We start from the raw sequence: 9,868 nt of genomic DNA on the forward strand, positions 1-9,868 counted from the left end.
CTGAATGAAACAGTTTGTTGAGATTATTAAGGCCAATATGTGAAGTTTTGAGGCCTTTGTTCAACTGATCTTGTGGGAAGAACTCAGCGCCCTATTTCCACCATCAGAAGCTGGAGGCTCCAGAGCAACTTTTCACCCCCCATTCCTCCTCCTCCACTGCCATCTCCTTCACTGCTGCCTGAACAATGTCCATGTTGTTATACCTCCCTTGACTCCTGAAGGAAGACACGCAACTAAGTGTTCAAATCTCTGCTCCTCATCTTTTTTCTCCTTCAACTGGCCCCTTTCATGGCTCTGAGCTCTGACCAAGAAGTCCTGGCATGATGGCATCTCGCCCTAGCTTTGCACCTAGCAATTTCATGTATATGAGGATTATTTGATCTTCCACCAAATGGCATAGCTCAGAGTTGCTGGTACCATGAAGTCAGCAGCCACAAACAAAGGGAAACAGTTTCCTAAACATAACTGCACAGCCCAGCAGCCCTCCCAGGAAACAAAAATGTCACCTTATCTCTATGCAAAGTACAGTAAAAGCAGATTTCAAATTTCAACTGGGAATTCAGGAGATGGAAATCAGAATTAACCTTTTCAGGGATACCAGTGTGGTAAGCAATTTAATATAGGGTTCTGGTTTCCTCTTTAACTTTCAAATACCATGCTTGTGACTCCCTGTGAAGGAGAAAGGGAGCCCAGTGGATGCCAGGAATAAAGAATGATCGTATATTCCTAATAAACAAGGCCATAATGAGAAGCGGCATTGATGTGCAGGGTCAAAGCAGTGAGATGAGAGGTGGGCTTTTCCCCCAGACTTTCTCATTGCTGTGTCTCAGAGCCTTCATGGAGATGGGCAGATACATTCTTGGGGAGGGGTTGGACCAGATCACATTATTCAGGAGGCCACTATTAACTGTTGGTCAAATTGATCTGCAAGAAGGAACTGCCTTGGACCAGAGAGGCTGAGCCACCCATCAAACATGGCCCTTAGGGGACACTTCAAGGGAAGGCTGCCTGTGCTCTGACCCAGTCCCCGTGGACCAGCCATCAAAGGGTTGGAAGGACCCAGTAGTGGCTTGTGAGATCAAGATAACTTTACCAGTGGGCCAGGAGCCAGCTGGGTACAAGGCCTAGTTTGGGGGCCCTATGAAGATTCCTGTTGCCAAATTCTCTCTTTCATTCATTCTTGAAACTCAGCTATACAGTCTTTTAAACACAAATCCCCTTGGAGAATGGTGGTTTACCCTCTTCAGTGGGCACTCATCATATTTTGACTTTCTGGATATCTCCATCGATACCTTTGAAGAGATCTTATCCCCACCCCTTCTGTAGGGTGTCTTGGGGGCAACACCTACACAGGGGCCTGATCCTTGCTCTCCCCACCCCGGTATAGCCAGCGACTGAGCTCGATGACCTGAGCACAGCCAGCAGGATGCCTTCTGGAACTCTGGACCTTGCATGAGTAGTTTCCTAGATGCAAGGACTAGCTCTTCATAGCAGCAGCAGCAGCAGCAGCAGCAGACTTTGCCTGCTTTATACCACTGCTGCCCCTCTTCCAGCATGATCCTCCAGCCTCTTGTGATTCTCTGAGCCCCCAAAAATGCATTCAGCTCAAACCAACCAAAATTGTTTTCTGTTGCTGCAGCAGAGAACTTTGACTGATGGAGCCCCTAACTCCTGAGAATAAATGAGCTTATTGGGCACTTATATCTCTTATTAGAGAGATGGGCACGATGAGTTCACTAGGGTCTTGTTAAGAGTGGTAGCTGCCTAAAGGAGCAAACAGGCACACTTGGGAGATGGGGCCTGACAACGAACTTTTCCAACTTCATTCAATTGTCTTAGGTAATAATAAAAAAGTGATAATATATACTTCAGAGCTTACAGAACGTCTTTACATATATTTTCTTATTTCGTGCTCACAACTACCCTGTAAGTTAGATAGAAGAATTATACCTGTTTTTTAAATGGGGAATGAGGCTCAGGAAGTTAAATATCTTACCCAAGATCCAGCAGCTCTAAGTGGCAGAGCTCCGACTCAAACCAAGTTCTTCTGTCTCCCCATCCCATCTGTGGTTCATGCCAGCCCACTGTCATTTAGAGTATTTTGTTACAGAAAAAAAAAAAAAAATAGGCAAGAGAAAGGAGTCAATCCCTGAGTTCACAATTAATGAAGAGGATCAGAATCAGGTCCTTCCAAGAGTAATGGGGCTGAAGGTACTAAGGACACAGCAGGTGAATGAGAAAGCACAAGAGGGAAATGGAATAGCCTAGAACAGAATAGCAGGCACAGCAGGTATGGAGGAAAGGGAAAGAAATGATGGATAAACATAATAACAGATATATGTGTGTGTGAGTGTGTTTGCTATGCGATAGACACTCTTCTCAGTGCTTTACCTATATAAGGTATTTACACTTCATAATCCTGCAGGTTGGGTAGTTAGGTACTATTATTAAGACAGGTAGGTATTATCACTGTCATCATTTTACAAATGCACAGAGAAGGCAATTAGCTTGCCCAAGGTCACATTTCTTAGCACATTGCTAGTAAATAGTACAGCCTGGATTCAAACTTATGTAGTTTGGTTCCACCTCAGTGCACTTAACCTCTGTGCTACTCTAGCTCTCCCAATGAGTAAATCAGCTCTAAGAATACCACAGAAGTGGAAAGAACACTGAGGTTTATGAGGTCTAGGTAAACATTGCCTGGGTGGGACTGATTGTCAAAGAGTAGCAGTAAAGGGTGAGCTCAGAAAGAAAAGTAGAGTGACATTTCCCCTTAACCAAGCTTTAGAGCAGGCGTGTCCAAATAGAAGAAAGAGCATGCATTTGGACCCTGTTTTGCCTCACACGAACTGTGTCATCTAGGACAAATCATGGAAAAACTTTAGTCTTGATTTTTTTCACCTAAATTATAGTCAGTAATGCCTCTTAGTGAGGAATCCAGTGCAATCCTTATAACACTAAGCAAATAGTACTTAAATGATATTGCCCTATTGCTACCCGTGGAGATATTTCATGGTATTTCACAGAAAGTGCCCAGGAATTGGGTAATGGGGGATCAAACTTTGGATCCCTCTCCAACTCAGGACATTATTCTTTTCCCCAAGAGAAATTTAAAACACTCATCCCTTTACCACCATATGCAGAAAAATGCTGGCCCTGCAGAGCAGAAGCAGCCAGCAAAGAACCACAGAGACATGAATCATTCATATTAGACAACCGAGCAGGCACTACTTTGTCTATTATTGGCAGACAGCATCCCTCAGAAGGTATTGGTGGGAACAGACTTTGTAGAAACCACTAGATAAAGGTTGAGTTTAGAGGGAAGTTTGCTTACATGTTTTGGTGCAAAACTTACTACTGAGGGCATGAAAAAAGCATGAAAGCATGAAATAGGCATCTCGATTTCCCAGTACGAGGGGCAGGCAAAATGGCTGACCAGAGGTGCCCTGGCTGCATCCCTCCCATAGAAAAAGACCAGAACAACTAACAAGCAGCTAAATATTGATGGGAGCATCTGTGGGAGAGTGCAGGAGTACAGCAGGAGACTGGCAAGCTGTGGAGCACAAAAGCCCAGGATGGCAGTGTAGAGAAGAGACAGGTACACAGCCTCAGCTGCCATGTCTCTGCCACCGGGATCTGAACAGGAGGGAATTTCTCTTACAGGGAAAAGGTCAGCAGAGGGCCTATACCAATCCCCCTCCTCATCACAGAGGCCTGCAGTTCCTACTGCATGAAGTTTCCACAATCTTTGCAAGCCTGGAGCCAAGTGTGGGGAGCTGCCTAGAACACACACACTGCATGGTCCCAGAACAGCAGCTCACACTGTGCACTCCCCACAGCCAACCCTCATGACCCAACCCATGCAGTATGGCACCCTCTTGAAACCAGAGCAACTGCAGGAGTATGCCCTGCCCTGGGGCCAGTAGCCACTGCACTTCCCCACCCTTAAGTCTCCACTGTCATCCCAAACCACTCACAGAAGAAACTACAATACCCTGATCAAGCAACTTGGAGCCTGGGTCCAAGAGTGGCTGTGACTTCACATCTGGGAAACCAACCCAAGGTCAGGCTAACTGCCACACCCCCACATTCTCAGCCACAGATCAGACAGGCAGACCCACATCCAGCAGACTGCATCCCCTTTCCCCCTTACACATACCAGCTGACTGAGTTCTGTGTGCCCGCAACCCCGAACCAGAAAAACAGCTCAGGGGTCCCTACCCTAAGAACATGCCCCTGAGCCTGCAGAGCTAAAGTGCGTCTGCAACCCCCGTCCCAGAGAAGCAGCCTGGCAGTTTTGCTCTTCACAGGCCTGCGTCATGACCTTGCCCACTGCTTGAGAAGTGGATGGCCACCCCTGCTCTTGACAGGCTCATTCCACGACCTTGCCCAGAGCCTGAGAAATGGCTCAGTGGCCCCGCCCTAGGCAGACCCACTCCTGAACCACTGAAGGAAGCACAACCTCATACCCAACCACGAGAACTAGCTCAGTGGATGGGCCCTCAGCAGACCCACACCCAGCTAGCCGAGCCCATGCCCACGCCCCCAGTCTAGAGTAACAGCCCAGCTCTCATGCCTCTGGCAGACCCACCCCTAAGTCTTTGAGCCATTGCATACTCATGCATCTGAGTGAGAAACAGCCCAGCTAATGTGCCTGGGTGGGCTGCCCCCAGTCAGAGAATCAGCACAGTGACCTTGCCACTGGCATACCAGTCCCAGAGACCCTGACATGCCAAATGCCCACACCCCCAGCCTGAAAATTAGTTTAGCAACCCCATTACCAGTTAGTTTATTTCTGCTGCTTATAACAAAATACCTGGAACTAGATGATTTAGAAAGAAAACGAAATTTATTTGTTACAGTTTCAGAGGCTGGAAAGTACAAAGTCCAGGGAACACATCTGATGAGGGTCTTCTTTGGTAGTGGCCTTATAGCAATGCAGGCCTCATAGCAGAAAATGGTGGAGCAGAGAGAGAGAGAGAGAGAGAGAGAGAGAGAGAGAGAGAGAGAGAGAGAGAGAGACTCTTACATGCTGTCTTTTTAAAGCCCTCAGAACCATGCCCCTGACCACCATTGTTAATTCATTCACTAGGGCATGGTCCTACAATCTAATCTCCTCTTCAGGGCCCCACCTTTCAATTATCATAATAGGATTTCCCACCCTCAGCAGTTACAGTGTAAATTTAAGCTTCAATGAGATTGGGGAAGCATCCAATTTACAGCAGCAACAGTTTCACCAGACGCACAGATATTAATGTAGGGGAGAAAAACAAGGAAACATGACATCACTAAAGAAACAATAACACTCCAGTAACTGATCCCAAAGAATTGAAAATTGCCACCTTGCTGGAAAAATAATTCAAACTAATAATCTTAAGGAAAATTACTGAGATGCAAGAGAATACAGACAAACAATTCAAGGAAATCAGAAAAACAATTCATGACCTAAATACAAAATTTAAATGTTAATAGTTAATAGTTGTTGAATTAAACAAATATACAGGGAACTCTTTTTCATGAGGCCCGATTTTAAACTACGTATTATATGCACAAATATATGCAGGAGAGTTTTGTGTGTGACGTGCTGAACTTGAAGTTGCAAGCTGGCTTCTGGGTCCGGCTCTGACACTGAGAAGCTGGGGAGCCCATGTATCTCTTAGGTTATTTGATGGCCTTCTCTCATCTAGAGACACCTGCCCAGCTTATTGCACAGGATTCTGTAGAAAAGGATCACATGGCATGAGTGAAAAGTGCTCTTAAACTCTTAGGATGCTACAAATGCAGGGCGGTTTCTTTATACAGAGCTTCTCTCCATTGTTCCCTCTGGTGTATGTTCTCGGCTGTTTCACTTTGATCCAGCCATTGGATGACAAATGCATAAGACAGAGATACTCCTGCCTTGTCCTTGAGAAAGGAAATTAACCTCTTTTAAAGCTCTTCAGGGTAATGTTTAGTTTCTATGTGAATTGAGATCAAGTCACAGAACCCTGACATCTGATAATAAAATTTATAGACTCATATCAAGGGGGGGCAGAGGTCACGCCACATTGACATCATCATCCAGCAGTAGCTCTTGATACATGGATCCTTTCAGAATGAGGCAAATAATTAACTTATAAGAGGTTTAAAAAGCCCCTCTAGCTAAATGACAACTTTCTTGTGTTATAGATGTGCAACTGATTTTTTTGGACCTAAGTACAGTACCTTGTACTTATCACTGTCTAAGTTTACTAAATCTTGCCTTTTGAGAAATATGGAAAAATATTTGCAAGGACAGCTAAATTCAGTGGTGACAGCTTAGGTACAGGAACAGGCTACAGCCAGAGCCCTGAGGAATGTTTCTGGAACTCTATCTCCAGATGGTGATGATGCCATTAATTGAGTGCTTTTTCACGGATGCTCTTATGTGTTGATAGTGTCCAACACTTTGCAGAAACCCAAATGCATCACCTGCTTTCTAATCCTATTTTCCAGGCCAGAGACCCTACTAAGAAAGGAAATGAGGTTAGGGTTTCCATGCAGGGCCTGTGATCACTTCTTATACACTCAATGCCCACAAACCATGGCTTTAATCATTTGCATTGACATCAAACTCAGACTGTTTCTAGGCCTCTGGCACTTCTCCCCTTCACCAAGGTCCTCAAAAGTGTGGCCTTGGCTGATCCATCTCATTCATGAGTCCACTCATTTCCCCGGATGCAGCTATCCAAGCTGGGAGGCTCAAGACACTTGGACCAGCTCATCCTTTTAGACGCACTCTTCGTTCATCCCGACCTCCCGGCCTCGCCCGCATTTGTTCTGATCGTTGCAGTCCAACACCTGTTCTCCATGGAGAAAACAGAAGCACGGAGGAAGTTAGGTAAGGAGTGCATTTGCTCCATGTCATTCCCAGCACATCACTTTTAGCTTCAAATACCTTATGGAAATAATTCTGCAGTATTGCTCACTGATACTCATATTCTGCAAGAAATACCAAATTATGTCAGACTCAAAACCTGTGAGGTTGGTAACGATTGCATTTAGCTTCCTTCCATTGCCTATAGTAGAAGAGGTGACACTTCTCCTGCAGGGGTTTCTATCCCACTTTTGGGGGTATGTTTGGCAAACATTGAAGCTAAAATAACAGAGGGTCCTTTGGTAATAAAACTAAAGGCAGAGCAGGAAATAGACATTCTCTTTAGCTTTTCAGTGTCCAGGAATAAGTTAGCAGGGAGTTAGCGCAGGCAGGATGAATATGAAAGATGTTTGTTTACCCATCTCTCTCCCTGAGGTCAGATCACGATGAGAGTCTGTTCTCCCCACTTCACCCTTCCCCACTCTTGGGAGATTCTAGGACTGAACATTTCTCTGCCTCCTGCAAGGGGGTTGCCACTTGGGGCATTCAAGAATCCAGAAAAAAGATCCTGAACTTATTGAATGGTCTGGGAGGTCAAGCTGAACAGGACAGATAATCCACTCCCTAAATTCCACTGTCCTGGGATTGCTGTGTGTGTTGTAATATGCTCATACATACATTCTTCAGGATCCTGAATGTGCTTGGCTGGCTCAGAATAGTGCTTCTTGTTGAGAAGAATGCCCCACCCTGCTTCTGCGATAAGGATCATAGAACTAGCAGCACACCTGGCTACATTCTTTCTCCAGCAGGCTGCCAACTCACTTTTACTAAGGTGCCAGCTATTGCTAAGGTGTTATATCTGAGACCTAATTGCATCCCATAATATCAAGTCCACAAATATGTATTAACCCCCTGACATATTCCTGGCACTATGATTGGGGCTGGAGTTACAGCATTGAAAAAGACAGTACCTGCCTTCATCAGTGTCATATTTTAGTGGGAGTCAGACATTGAGCAATTAATCACATGAATTTTAAATTATAAGAGTAATATGTATTATAAAAGAGGAGCCCTAGGCACTTAGAAAGCCCACACAGGGGAATTTAACTGAGTCTACGAGGGTCAGGAAGGCTTCCCTCAGGAAGTGACATTTCATCTAAACTCTGATAATGAATAGAACTGGGTAAGTACAGAAAGGAGAAGAGGCAGAATGTTCTAGAAAATGTTGAGCATGTATATGACTTCCCTGAGGCAGGGTCTTGTAGACCATTTTAATGCTTGAGGATTTTATACTAAGAGCAATAGGAAGTCAATTAGAAGCTTTAAATAGGGGAGTCAAATAACTAGATTTGCATTTAAAAATTGCAACTGGATAGAGTACGGAAAATAGACTAAAAATGATTAAGAGAGCATGTGGTAAGACCAGTCTATTATGGTTATACAATAGTCCTTCCTTACCGAGGTGGGATACATCCAAGACCTCCAGTGGATGCCTGAAACTCTGATAGTACCAAACCCTCCGTATACTATGTTTTTTCCTATACATACATACCTACGATTGTGATTATGTCTAATTAATAAATTAGGCACAGTAAGAGATTAAAAACAATAACTAATAATAAAATAGAACAATTTTAACAATATACTTTAATAAAAGTTATAAGAGTGTGATCTCTCTCTCACTTAAAATATCTCAATATTTTGGGGCCTGAGTTGACCATGGGTAACTGAAACTGAGGAAAGTGAAACTGTAAATGGGGGGACTACTGTACAGTTAAAGGAAGATGACATATTAAACTAAGGTAGTGGCAGTGACAATGAAGAGAAGTGAAGAGATTTGAAAGCCACTTAGGAGGTCAAATATCCAGACATGGGGATTAATTGGATATGGTGTAAGGGAACTGTTCAAAATGGCCTGTGGACATGCCCTGTGCTGGTGGGGTAAAGGTAGTGGAGGGAGACCATGCATGGGAAGAATTCAGAGCTGTATTTTGGAAATATTGTATTTGAAGGATGTTGGAAAGAACCATGTACTTCATGTGACATTCTCAACCTGCCATGAGGACCATGGCAAATGCCACCCAGAAATAGGCCTCCAATTATAGACTAGCCTATCTAATGGCCCAGAGGCAGAATTGGAATTACTGATGTGTGTATCTAAAGGCAAAAGAATAATTTCTGGGGAAAGTTGCAAAATGATTTCATTAAACTGTCTCAAAGCAAAGCCCCAGCATCTTGCTCAAAAATACATTTTGCCATGGATTTTTTTTTTTTTTTTTTAGGTAAAATACACGTAACAAAATTCACTATTTTAACCAGTTTTAAAGTGTACAACACAGTGGTTCCCAGTACATCAACAATGCTGTGCAACTATCACCACTAATTCCAGGACATTTTTACTACCCCCAAAAGAAACCCTGTACTCATTAAGGAGTCTCTCCCATTTCCCCTTTCCCCTAGCCCCTGGCAATCACTAATCTCCTTTCTCTTTGTATGGATTTGCTAATTCCTTACATTTCATATCAATGGAATCATATAATATGTGGCTTAATGGTTTCACACAGCATAATTTTTCAAGGTTCATCCATGTTGTAGCATGTATCTGTACTTTGTTCCTTTTTATGGCTGAATAGAATTCCATTGTATGGATATACCAAATTTTGTTTATCCATTCATCTGTTGATGCACATTTAGTTTGTTTTTATCTTTTGGCTATTGTAAATAATGCTACTATGAACATTTGTATACGAGTGTTTGCTTGAATACCTGTTTTCAATTCTTTTGAACATATACCTAGGATTGGAATTACTGGTTTGTATGGCAATTCTATGTTTAACTTTTTGAAGAACCACCAATTTTTTCCCCACAGTTGATGACACCAGTCTTCATTCCCATCAGCGATATATTAGCATTCCAATTTTCCCACATCCTCACCAACACTTGCAATTTTTCATTTTTTAAATCATAGCCATCCTGGTAGGTGTGAAATGGTATCTTACTATGCTTTTGGTTTTCATTTTCCTGATGGCTAAT

This window comes from Cynocephalus volans, chromosome 13 (assembly GCF_027409185.1).
Source record: "Cynocephalus volans isolate mCynVol1 chromosome 13, mCynVol1.pri, whole genome shotgun sequence".
NCBI lineage: Eukaryota > Metazoa > Chordata > Mammalia > Dermoptera > Cynocephalidae > Cynocephalus > Cynocephalus volans.